At 44.5% G+C, this 13,866-nt stretch overlaps 2 non-coding genes across 2 annotated transcripts; both read left to right on the forward strand.

Annotated features, from left to right (window-relative positions):
- The first annotated feature begins 4,744 nt into the window (after positions 1-4,744).
- Positions 4,745-4,858, forward strand: trnal-caa. Its single transcript has 2 exons — positions 4,745-4,782; positions 4,813-4,858. It is a non-coding gene; the product is annotated as a tRNA-Leu (tRNA).
- Positions 4,859-10,296: 5,438 nt separating this feature from the next.
- On the forward strand, positions 10,297-10,410 carry trnal-caa. The gene is made up of 2 exons: positions 10,297-10,334; positions 10,365-10,410. It is a non-coding gene; the product is annotated as a tRNA-Leu (tRNA).
- The last annotated feature ends 3,456 nt before the right edge of the window (positions 10,411-13,866 follow it).

A 13,866-nucleotide genomic window follows, 5' to 3' on the forward strand; every position in this document is an offset into this window, starting at 1 on the left:
AGTCACGTGAGTGACTTCGTGAAGAACCCCGCCTACGGCGCATGCGTGTCATATCGCATACACGCATTGAACGTGTCGGACCTGGGGAGAACGTCCCCTTGAACGGGAGAGTTAACAAGCCGGTCGACGGCAGGTAAGTGATTCTGCATTTTCACCGTTTTTTAGGAATGGATAGAGGACGCAGAAAGGCTGTGAAGAAGCTGCAGGATGTCGGCGGTAAAGGTGCCGGGGACCCGCAGCAGCAGCCGACGGCACAGGCAGTTTGCGTTGAGCCAGCTGTGCCAGATTCAAACCCCGCGCCGGGAAAAACTAATTCTAGACCGGGCGGGAAGGCGAACCGCAAAACGAACCGCTGGGAAAGTGAGCCCGAAAAATCGCCGGTAAATACTTACTTGTATAGCAGTGATGATGACCAGCTGCAGGGCATAGAGCAGCCGGCAGCGATCGCATCTGCAGAGCTCGGAAAACAGTACGAGTGGCTGCAGCATGTGGGGCCGTCATCTATCTGTTTGGAGGAGTACCGGGACGGCGAAAAACGGCGTTTGCAGCGGCCGGGAGCAACCAGAGCCGGTAGGCATGGCGACGAGTTGCGATTTAAACCGCGTGCGACTAGTGCCCGAGGGCACGAAAGTCGGCAGGAGCGGTGGGCTAAAAAGAAACACCCGCGAGCGACTAGTGCGGGAGAGCACGAAAGTCGGCTGGAGCGGTTGTGGGAGGAACATCTCCATAGTGTCAGGCTCCAGAAATTGGATAAAAGCCGCACACATACAGGTGTAAGTCCCTCAGAGCATGGCCAGAAAAGGCTGCTGGACATATCATCCTCATCTGAAGAGGGTGTTCAAGGGCTGCCTGACTCGGACTCTGAACAAGAGTCAGAGCCACGTTCCCATATGGAGGATGAGGGAACACAGTTGCTGGACATGGTGCACACATATTTCCAGCAAGAAGAAACTGGAAAAGACCTAGAGGCCAGGATGGCGGCCAGCATTGATTATATGACGACCCATCACCTCAAAACTGATACCTTAGCTGAGGTATGGGCAAGACATTTACCTCCGCGAAATTGTGCGGCTCTGAATGTACCCAAGGTGAACCGAAGCATTTGGAGACACGTGGGGCAGGATATTCGGAGTCTGGATATAAAAATACAGAATGCTAGTAAAGGACTCTCGGCGGGTATAACAGCTTTGGCCCGTACGCTGGAAAATGTGGATATGTCCAATGACATGAAAGACGATTTAGCACTGTTTTGCAATGTTCAATTTGAACTGAACAACATCAGGAAAGGGGCTATTCAGCCAACGTTAGACCCAAAATTTGCAATCCTGTGCAAACAGAAAGCCATAAAACCTCAAAATTTGTTGTTTGGGGGTGACCTATCAAAACAGGTCAAAGATTTGGAGGAAGAGGCCAAAACGTTGGGCCTAATAAAAGCGACCAAAGGATATGTCGGAAAACGGTATCATCCTTATGGGACGACTAAAAAAGCAAGTACTAGTATGTATAGTACGAAAAATTGGAGAGAGGCCAGAGGAAACCAGCAACAGCGTCCTTTTTTAGGGGTTGGCCCGGGACGCCCACAATGGAAAATGCGGAAGCCTCCACTTCAACATTTACCCCACTTTCAACCTCAAGGCCCTCCGCAACCTCGGTTAAGACCAAGAAAGTAACACCACCGATAACCATGGAGGTAGGTGGGTCTGTGCCTCAAAAATTAATAAGGAGCACAGAACTTGGAGGGAGGTTGCAATTTCATTTGGAAGCATGGTGTAAGTTAACTGTGGATAGGTATATCCTTAGCAGTATTAAGGGATATCTTATAGAGTTTATACACATACAAGAACCTCCAGTACAACATACACCGGACAGAACTTATATGCTTACCAAATTAGACAGAGCTAAAGCAAAAATTGAAATACAAAGGTTGTTCACGAAAGGAGTAATTGAAAAAACCAAACATGAACAACAGGAATTTGTCTCAAATATATTCATTAGACATAAGAAAGATGGGGGTTGCCGGATAATTATTGATTTATCAACACTTAATAAGTTTGTACAATATGCTCATTTTAAAATGGATATCTTGATTGTGGGGAAAACTTATGAATTGGCTAGTAGAGCAGTGGTTGCCACAAGAAAATTGATGGAACAGCTGGGATTCATTATCCATCCAATTAAGTCAAGATTAACACCTGCAACTAATATTGATTACTTGGGGTTCACTATTAACACACTTGATATGTTAGTGACTTTACCTATAGGGAAAGCCACTGAGTTCCAAAAGGATTGCACAGAGCTTATTAATACCGTTAAACCATCCATTAGACGGGTAGCCAGGATTATTGGGAAAATTATAGCCACGTTTCCTGCCATTCAATTTGGACGATTGCATTACCAAAATTTACGGGGAGCTAACAATTAGAGCTATAAAAGAACTACAATGGTGGGAACAAAATGTTATATATAGCTCCAACCCAATAGTTATTCCAAACCCATCTGTGGTATTACAAACAGATGCCAGTGCACTGGGTTGGGGAGCAACGGATACCATCTCGAGCTCTGGAGGGAGATGGAATATACAGGAAACTAACCTACTTACCACAAAGGGTATAAATTACTTAGAAATGTTGAGTGCTTTTTATGGTTTAAAATCTTATTGCTCGGGAATGATTAACCAGCATGTTAGATTGCAGATAGACAATACCACGGTGGTGGCATATATAAATCATATGGGTGGAAATATATCAATATCCTGTGATGAATTGGCAAACCATATTTGGGAATGGTGTATCCAAAGGAATATTTGGTTATCGGCTACGTATCTACCAGGGATACTTAATTCAGTGGCAGACGCCAGGTCACGAAAATTTAATGAAAATACGGAATGGATGTTAGACAGAAAGATATTTGCTGATATCACAGCAAAGTACGGAAGGCCGGATATTGATCTTTTTGCATCCAGGTTAAATCATCAGTTACCTAGGTATATATCATGGGAACCAGATCCTGAGGCAGAAGCTACAGATGCATTCTCTTTGCACTGGGGGGAAATGGTTCATTTATGCATTTCCTCCTTTCTGCCTCATCAATCGGGTACTACGGAAAATTCAGCTAGACTCGGCATCTGGGATTCTCATAGTACCTGATTGGCCTACCCAACCATGGTTCTCGGTGCTGCAGGATTTGGTGCTTACACCATATATTACTTTAAAACATAGTCCTCAGTTGCTGGTGCATCCGGTGACTGGGGACAGCCATCCTTGCCATAATTATCTAAATTTATTGGGTTGTAGACTCTGAAGGAACCATTTCGGCATATGGGTTTATCTGATAGAACTGTGGACATGATCACAGCAGCACAGAGAGTGCCTTGTCCAGTTATTTATGGGAAGGCACAGAAAGACAGGGTGTCGGCTCACATCCTCTAGTAATAAAACTGCTACGAGGCATCTTTAACACTAACCCACCAAGGGCTAGATATAGCCAAATCTGGGATGTAAGCGTAGTCCTAAAAAATGTTACGGAATTGGTCACCGGCTACGGCATTACCGCTAAACTATCTAACTATGAAAATGGTTATGCTTATGGCGCTGGTCACAGCGCAAAGGGTCCAGTCATTACAGAAGTTAAGATTGGATAACTTGACGGAGGCGACAGGAAGGCTGATTTTCATGATCCAGGGCCTTATTAAGCACAATAGACCAGGATCAGCGGGTCAGGTGATAGAGTTCATAGCCTATCCACAGGATGAACGTCTCTGTGTAGTAAAACACATCATGTTATATATGGACAGAACGAAGGCTATCAGAGGCAATGAAAAGGCTCTTTTAATTAGCCATAAGAAGCCATACCATAAAGTCTCGACTCAGACCATTTCACGGTGGCTGAGATATTGCTTAGTTCAGGCAGGAGTGGACACTAATGTATTCAAATCTCACTCCACCAGGGCTGCATCTACATCAGCAGCTAATCGCCTGGAGGTACCGATGGACAATATCCTCAGAACTGCAGGATGGTCATCAGAGAAAACGTTTCGCACATATTACAACAAACCAGTTAGGAAAGAAGAAACGTTTTCGGGGAAAAATTTTGAGTTCTATTTAATTTACACCTGAAGCTTATAAGGTTTATAAATTGATTTAATCAATATTATTTACAATTTTTGCTTAAAAATGTTGGTATCATTGTGTTTTTTTTTTAAATACCAGTAACAATTTCTCCCAAACTACCAAGGCAGTTGTGATAATTGGACTCGTTCCACGGCATGAGGTCACAGAGCTTTGAAGTCTTCACGAAGTCACTCACGTGACTCCGAAGTAAAATAGTAAGATTAAACGAGAACTTACCAGTTTGAAGTTTGATCTTTATTTTATGAGGAGGAACGTTGAGGGACTACGTGCCCTCCGCTCCCACCCTTATATGGTCATATCTTAAACTGGTATCTCTTTAATAATCTTACTATCTTAGGTCATTATTTTCTATCTGTGACCTCACACCGCTGCTTTGAAGAATGACACGCATGCGCCGTAGGCGGGGTTCTTCACGTAGTCCCTCAACGTTCCTCCTCATAAAATAAAGATCAAACTTCAAACCGGTAAGTTCTCGTTTAATCTTACTATTATATTCTGTTGTGCTGAAGCAAAGCAAGAATTTCATTGTCCTATCTGGGACACATGACAATAAACTCTCTTGAATCTTGAATCTTGAATCATACTTTAAGCCAGTTATTTTTCATGCAATGTATGTCAGGATGGCCGAGTGGTCTAAGGCGCCAGACTCAAGGAATAAAGTCCTTCTGCAGTGAAGCGGGTGTTCTGGTCTCCAACTGGAGGCGTGGGTTCAAATCCCACTTCTGACACATTACATTTTGGGCTGCGATCACAATGCCAGAGATGGGATTCAATTCTAATCCATAAAAATGGGATTAGTGCAGGATTAGTATAAATGATAGGATTGTTACAAATAGGATTGCCGGTGCCGACTCATAGGGTAAAGGGTTTCTTTCTGTGCTGTATTTCTCTATCACACTTGGATAGAGTTGTGGGATAGCAGACAGGTAGCCATGAAAACAGACAAGTGCTGGAGGCAACATCCCTGGAGAAGATGGATGGATGGCGTTTCAAGTCAGGACCTTTCTTCAGACACATTTCAGTGACAGAAAACAAAAGTGCTGCTGGAACACCTTGCGTTTTGCTCAAGATTCAAGTGTCTGCAGTTCCTCATGTCTTCAGTAGATGAAGGTGAAATATTAGGAACAGTTTACAGTACATAAGCATGATTTGAGTATAGGAGCAGGGAGGTTCTACTGCAGTTGTACAGGGTCTTGGTGAGACCACACCTGGAGTATTGCGTACAGTTTTGGTCTCCTAATCTGAGGAAAGACATTCTTGCCATAGAGGGAGTACAGAGAAGGTTCACCAGACTGATTCCTCGGATGTCAGGACTTTCATATGAAGAAAGACTGCATAGACTCGGCTTGTACTCGCTAGAATTTAGAAGATTGAGGGGAGATCTTATAGAAACTTACAAAATTCTTAAGGGGTTGGACAGGCTAGATGCAGGAAGATTGTTTCCGATGTTGGGGAAGTCCAGAACAAGGGGTCACAGTTTAAGGATAAGGGGGAAATCTTTTAGGACCGAGATGAGGAAAACATTTTTCACACAGAGAGTGGTGAATCTCTGGAATTCTCTGCCGCAGAAAGTAGTTGAGGCCAGTTCATTGGCTATATTTAAGAGGGAGTTAGATGTGATCCTTGTGGCTAAAGGGATGAGGGGATATGGAGAGAAGGCAGGTACAGGATACTGAGTTGGATGATCAGCCATGGGCCGAATGGCCGAATGGCCTACTCATGCACCTATTTTCTATGTTTCTATGTTTCTAACCCCTTGTTTAGGCTTATATACTGTGAACTATTCACTCCCAAGTGCATAACACTCAAATCAGCAGAACTTGTTGCTCTCTACTATTTTGGTTCCTTTCTGTAATCATAAATAACTTTGATTCCTTGACACTTTATTTGTAAATTTCAGGAAATACAATTCTACTTTGAGTAATCTTCATTGTAATTTACCTTTGGAGTTCTGGATTGACTCTGTAATTCCTCTTCACAGACATATACATCCTTTCTGAGGTGTGGCACCTAATCCACAAATGTGGATTCAACAGAGATTTGAATAGTTGCAACATTATTTATATCATCTTAAATAAAGATCTGCATTTCTTTTTTAAATTATCTTTTATGCTTATTCATTTAACTACTCAATGTTTAGGTCATCAAATCTTTCTGAGTCTTTGGTTCCACATTTGTAACCCAGTTACTTTTCAGACAGTGTATATTAGGATGGCCGAGTGGTCTAAGGTGCCGGACTCAAGGAATAAAGTCCTTCTGCATTCAAGTGGGTGTTCTCGTCTCCAACTGGAGGTGGGGGTTTCGAATCCCACTTCTGACACATTACATTTTGGGCCACACTCACAACGCCAGAGACTTGGGTTCAATTCTAACCATAAAAAGGAGATTAGTGGAAATGGGAGACAAAATGCTGGAGTAACTCAGCAGGACAGGACAGGACAGGCAGCATCTCTGAATAGAAGGAATGGGTGACATTCCTCGACCCGAAATGTGACTGAGTCTGAAGAAGGGTCTCGACCCGAAACGTCACCCATTCCTTCTCTCCAGAGATGCTGCCTGTCCCGTTGAGTTACTCCTGCATTTTGTGGCTATCTTCGGTTTAAACCAGCATCTGCAGTTCACGATATGATACGATTCGATAAACTTTATTCAGCTTCTCCGTAGTTCACTGGCAGACCTATGGAGCGAGTCAGGCGCGTTCTGGTCGTCGGTTGTCGGTGCTGCGGGTGTTCCTTGCGTAAGAATGAACTGCAGATGCTGGTTTAAACCATAGGTAGACACAAAAAGCTGGAATAACTCAGCAGGACAGGCAGCATCTCTGGAGGCAAGGAATGGGTGACGTTTCGCGTCGAGACCCTTCTTCAGACTGGTTAGGGATAAGGCAAACGAGAGATATTGATGGTGAGGTGGAGAGATAAAGAACAATGAATGAACGATATGCAAAAAAGTAACAATGATAAAGGAAACAGACCATTTAACCAATAAAGATCAGGTTAATGTTGGATTGTTGCAGATTGAATGTGTGGGAAGGAACTGCAGATGCTGGTTTACACTGAAGATCGACATAAAATGCTGGAGTAACACAGTGGAACAGGCAGCATCCCTGGAAGGACGGGTGATGTTTCTGGTTGAGACCCTTCTTCAGACTGAAAGTCACAGGAAAGGGAAACAAGAAATATAGATACTGATGTTGAGAGATATAGAACAAATGAATGAAAGACAAGCAAAAAAGTCACAATGATAAAGAAAACAGGTAATTGTCAGCTGTAGCTAGGCGAGAACAAAAAGCTGGTGTGGCCAGGGTGGAAGGAGGGATGGAGAGAGAGGGGATGCAGGGGTTACTTGAAGTTAGCGAAATTAATATTCATATCCCAGTCCTGTCCCCTGAGTTACTCCAACATTTTGTGTCCATTCCTTTTCTCCAGAGAGAAAATAAAGAAATGTGTGGAGCACTGCATCCCAACAAAAACCTTCCGAGTGTTTCCTAACCAGAAGCCTTGGATGAACCATGAGATCCGCACTCTTCTGCAGACCTGATCCCGGGCATTCAGGTCTGGAGACACAGAGGTCTACAAGAAGTCCAGATACGACCTTGATAAGGCCATCAAAAAGGCCAAAAGGAACCTCTGCTCCAAGCTGGATGAGACGGATGTTCGGCAGCTGTGACAGGACTTGAATTCAATCACCTCCTCCTACAAACGAAATCAGGAGGCAGCTCAGATGTCAGCGAAGCATCACTCCCTGACAAGCTCAATGTGTTTTACGCACGCTTTGATAGGGAGAACACTGATGTCAAGACACACATTTATTTATTTATATAGCACATTTTAAAAACAACTCTCGTTGGCCAAAGTGCTTTACATTTGTTATAAGAATAGTATAAACAAACAAACTACATACATATAACCCTCGCTCAGTGGACGTCAGGAAAGGTTTGGGAGTATAGATAAGATTTTAGTCTTGACTTAAAGGAGTCGACGGAGGGGGCAGTTCTGATGGGAAGGGGGATGCTGTTCCACAGTCTAGGAGCTGCAACCGCAAAGGTGCGGTCGCCCCTAAGCTTATGCCTAGACCGCGGGATATTCAGCAGCCCCAAGTCGGCCGATCTGAGGGACCTGGAGGTGGAGTGGTGGGTGAGAAGATTTTTAATGTAGGTGGGGGCAAGCCCATTGAGGGCTTTGTAGACATAGAGGAGGGTCTTGAAATGTATACGGAACCGCACAGGGAGCCAGTGGGGAGAGGCCAGGATCGGGGTGATGTGGTCCCTTTTTCGGGTGCCCGTCAGGAGTCTCGCTGCGGCGTTTTGGACCAGTTGCAGGCAGGGACAGGGAAGATTGGCTGATGCCAGTGTAAAGAGAGTTGCAGTAATCTAGGCAGGAGGAGATAAATGTGTGGATGATCTTTTCGAGGTCATCAAAGTAGAAAGATTGTTTAATTTTAGCTATCGTCCGAAGCTGAAAGAAGCTAGCTTTTACCACGGCATTGACTGATGTGCCTTCCCGAGCCCCCATTTGCCTTGATGGCATTTTGGTCACAGTCACAGAGGCCGTCGTCAGACGATCCTTCAGAGGGGTGAACCCCCGGAGAGCGCCTGGACCTGATGGTATACCCTGTCGTGTTCTGAAAACCTGTGCGGACCAACTGACTGGAGTTTTTACGGACATTTTTAACCTCTCACTTCTGAGGTCTGAGGTTCCCACATGCTTGAAAAGGGCATCAATTATACCGGTGCCCAAGAAGAGCAAGGTGACGTGCTTCAATGAATATCGATCAGTGGCATTAACGTCTGTGGTGATGAAGTGCTTTGAGATGCTGATCATGGCGCAAATCAACTCATACTTCGACAAAAACCTGGACCCACTGCAGTTCGCTTACCTCCACAACAGATCAACGGTGGATGCGATCTCACTGGCTCTCCACTCCGCTCTGGACCACTTGGACAACAAAAACTCATATGTCAGGCTGTTATTCATTGACTACAGCTCGGCATTTAATACCATCATCCCCTCCAAACTGGTTACCAAGCTCTCAGATCTGGGTCTCTGCGCATCCCTCCGCAATTGGATCCTCAACTTCCTCATTCACAGACCACAGTCTGTTCGTATTGGTGGAAATGTGTCAGCCTCGATAACAATCAGCACGGGAGCACCTCAAGGCTGCGTGCTCAGCCCCCTGCTGTACTCACTCTATACTCATGACTGCGTAGCCGGACATAGTGCAAACTCCATCATCAAGATCACCGACGACACCACTGTTGTTGGACGTATCACTGATGGGGACAAGTCAGAGTATAGAAGTGAGATCGACCAACTGACCAAATGGTGCCAGCACAATAACCTGGCCCTCAACACCAACAAAACCAAGGAACTGATTGTGGACTTCGGAACGGGTAGCATGGGGACCAACAGTCCCGTTTATATCAATGGGTCGATGGTGGAGAGGATCAAGAAATTCAAATTCCTGGGTGTGCATATTTCGGAAGATCTCTCCTGGTCCGAGAACACTGATGCAATTATAAAGAAAGCACATCAGCGCCTCTGCTTCCTGAGAAGATTACGGAGAGTCGGTATGTCAAGGAGGACTCTCTCTAACATCTACAGGTGCACAGTAGAGAGCATGCTGACCGGTTGCACCGTGGCTTGGTTCGGCAACTTGAGCGCCCAGGAGTGGAAAAGACTACAAAAATTTGTAAACACTGCCCAGTCCATCATCGGCTCTGACCTCCCTACCATCGAGGGGATCTATCGCAGTCGCTGCCTCAAAAAGGCTGGCAGCATAATCAAGGACCCACACCATCCTGGCCACACACTCATCTCCCTGCTACCTTCAGGTAGAAGGTACAGGAGCCTGAAGACTGTAACGCCCAGGTTCAGGAATAGCTACTTCCCCACAGCCATCAGGCTATTAAACTCAACTGAAACAAAATTCTGAACATTAATAGACCATTATCTGCTTATTTGCACTTTATCTGCTTATTTATTCATGTGTGTAAATATATTTATATAATGGTATATTGACACACTGATCTGTTGTGTGCCTATTATATTCTGTTGTGCTGAAGCAAAGCAAGAATTTCATTGTCCTATCTGGGACACATGACAATAAACTCTCTTGAATCTTGAATCTTGAATCATACTTTAAGCCAGTTATTTTTCATGCAATGTATGTCAGGATGGCCGAGTGGTCTAAGGCGCCAGACTCAAGGAATAAAGTCCTTCTGCAGTGAAGCGGGTGTTCTGGTCTCCAACTGGAGGCATGGGTTCAAATCCCACTTCTGACACATTACATTTTGGGCTGCGATCACAATGCCAGAGATGGGATTTAAAAAAATGGGATTAGTGCAGGATTAGTATAAATGATAGGATTGTTACAAATAGGATTGCCGGTGCCGACTCATAGGGTAAAGGGTCTCTTTCTGTGCTGTATTTCTCTATCACACTTGGATAGAGTTGTGGGATAGCAGACAGGTAGCCATGAAAACAGACAAGTGCTGGAGGCAACATCCCTGGAGAAGATGGATGGATGGCGTTTCAAGTCAGGACCTTTCTTCAGACACATTTCAGTGACAGAAAACAAAAGTGCTGCTGGAACACCTTGCGTTTTGCTCAAGATTCAAGTGTCTGCAGTTCCTCATGTCTTCAGTAGATGAAGGTGAAATATTAGGAACAGTTTACAGTACATAAGCATGATTTGAGTATAGGAGCAGGGAGGTTCTACTGCAGTTGTACAGGGTCTTGGTGAGACCACACCTGGAGTATTGCGTACAGTTTTGGTCTCCTAATCTGAGGAAAGACATTCTTGCCATAGAGGGAGTACAGAGAAGGTTCACCAGACTGATTCCTCGGATGTCAGGACTTTCATATGAAGAAAGACTGCATAGACTCGGCTTGTACTCGCTAGAATTTAGAAGATTGAGGAGAGATCTTATAGAAACTTACAAAATTCTTAAGGGGTTGGACAGGCTAGATGCAGGAAGATTGTTTCCGATGTTGGGGAAGTCCAGAACAAGGGGTCACAGTTTAAGGATAAGGGGGAAATCTTTTAGGACCGAGATGAGGAAAACATTTTTCACACAGAGAGTGGTGAATCTCTGGAATTCTCTGCCGCAGAAAGTAGTTGAGGCCAGTTCATTGGCTATATTTAAGAGGGAGTTAGATGTGATCCTTGTGGCTAAAGGGATGAGGGGATATGGAGAGAAGGCAGGTACAGGATACTGAGTTGGATGATCAGCCATGGGCCGAATGGCCGAATGGCCTACTCATGCACCTATTTTCTATGTTTCTATGTTTCTAACCCCTTGTTTAGGCTTATATTCTGTGAACTATTCACTCCCAAGTGCATAACACTCAAATCAGCAGAACTTGGTGCTCTCTACTATTTTGGTTCCTTTCTGTAATCATAAATAACTTTGATTCCTTGACACTTTATTTGTAAATTTCAGGAAATACAATTCTACTTTGAGTAATCTTCATTGTAATTTACCTTTGGAGTTCTGGATTGACTCTGTAATTCCTCTTCACAGACATATACATCCTTTCTGAGGTGTGGCACCTAATCCACAAATGTGAATTCAACAGAGATTTGAATAGTTGCAACATTATTTATATCATCTTAAATAAAGATCTGCATTTCTTTTTTAAATTATCTTTTATGCTTATTCATTTAACTACTCAATGTTTAGGTCATCAAATCTTTCTGAGTCTTTGGTTCCACATTTGTAACCCAGTTACTTTTCCACAGTGTATATTAGGATGGCCGAGTGGTATAAGGTGCCGGACTCAAGGAATAAAGTCCTTCTGCATTCAAGTGGGTGTTCTCGTCTCCAACTGGAGGTGGGGGTTTCGAATCCCACTTCTGACACATTACATTTTGGGCCACACTCACAACGCCAGAGACTTGGGTTCAATTCTAACCATAAAAAGGAGATTAGTGGAAATGGGAGACAAAATGCTGGAGTAACTCAGCAGGACAGGACAGGCAGCATCTCTGGAGAGAAGGAATGGGTGACATTCCTCGACCCAAAATGTGACTGAGTCTGAAGAAGGGTCTCGACCCGAAACGTCACCCATTCCTTCTCTCCAGAGATGCTGCCTGTCCCGTTGAGTTACTCCTGCATTTCGTGGCTATCTTCGGTTTAAACCAGCATCTGCAGTTCACGATATGATACGATTCGATAAACTTTATTCAGCTTCTCCGTAGTTCACTGGCAGACCTATGGAGCCAGTCAGGCGCGTTCCGGTCGTCGGTTGTCGGTGCTGCGGTTGTTCCTTGCGTAAGAATGAACTGCAGATGCTGGTTTAAACCATAGGTAGACACAAAAAGCTGGAGTAACTCAGCAGGACAGGCAGCATCTCTGGAGGCAAGGAATGGGTGACTTTCGCGTCGAGACCCTTCTTCAGACTGGTTAGGGATAAGGCAAACGAGAGATATTGATGGTGAGGTGGAGAGATAAAAAACAATGAATGAACGATATGCAAAAAAGTAACAATGATAAAGGAAACAGGCCATTTAACCAATAAAGATTAGGTTAATTTTGGATTGTTGCAGATTGAATGTGTGGGAAGGAACTGCAGATGCTGGTTTACACTGAAGATCGACATAAAATGCTGGAGTAACACAGTGGAACAGGCAGCATCCCTGGAAGGACGGGTGATGTTTCTGGTTGAGACCCTTCTTCAGACTGAAAGTCACAGGAAAGGGAAACAAGAAATATAGATACTGATGATGAGAGATATAGAACAAATGAATGAAAGACAAGCAAAATAGTCACAATGATAAAAGAAACAGGTAATTGTCAGCTGTAGCTAGGTGAGAACAAAAAGCTGGTGTGGCCAGGGTGGAAGGAGGGATGGAGAGAGAGGGGATGCAGGGGTTACTTGAAGTTAGAGAAATTAATATTCATACCCCAGTCCTGTCCCCTGAGTTGCTCCAACATTTTGTGTCCATTCCTTTTCTCCAGAGAGAAAATAAAGAAATGTGTGGAGCACTGCATCCCAACAAAAACCTTCCGAGTGTTTCCTAACCAGAAGCCTTGGATGAACCATGAGATCCGCACTCTTCTGCAGACCTGATCCCGGGCATTCAGGTCTGGAGACACAGAGGTCTACAAGAAGTCCAGATACGACCTTGATAAGGCCATCAAAAAGGCCAAAAGGGACCTCTGCTCCAAGCTGGATGAGACGGATGTTCGGCAGCTGTGACAGGACTTGAATGCAATCACCTCCTCCTACAAACGAAATCAGGAGGCAGCTCAGATGTCAGCGAAGCATCACTCCCTGACAAGCTCAATGTGTTTTACGCAGCTTTGATAGGGAGAACACTGATGTCAAGACACATTTATTTATTTATATAGCACATTTTAAAAACAACTCTCGTTGGCCAAAGTGCTTTACATTTGTTATAAGAATAGTATAAACAAACAAACTACATACATGTATACATGTAGCCCTCGCTCAGTGGACGTCAGGAAAGGCTTGGGAGTATAGATAAGATTTTAGTCTAGACTTAAAGGAGTCGACGGAGGGGGCAGTTCTGATGGGAAGGGGGATGCTGTTCCATAGTCTAGGAGCTGCAACCGCAAAGGTGCGGTCGCCCCTAAGCTTATGCCTAGACCGCGGGATATTCAGCAGCCCCAAGTCGGCCGATCTGAGGGACCTGGAGGTGGAGTGGTGGGTGAGAAGACTTTTAATGTAGGTGGGGGCAAGCCCATTGAGGGCTTTGTAGACATAGAGGAGGG

Source organism: Amblyraja radiata, chromosome 12 (assembly GCF_010909765.2).
Source record: "Amblyraja radiata isolate CabotCenter1 chromosome 12, sAmbRad1.1.pri, whole genome shotgun sequence".
Lineage (NCBI taxonomy): Eukaryota > Metazoa > Chordata > Chondrichthyes > Rajiformes > Rajidae > Amblyraja > Amblyraja radiata.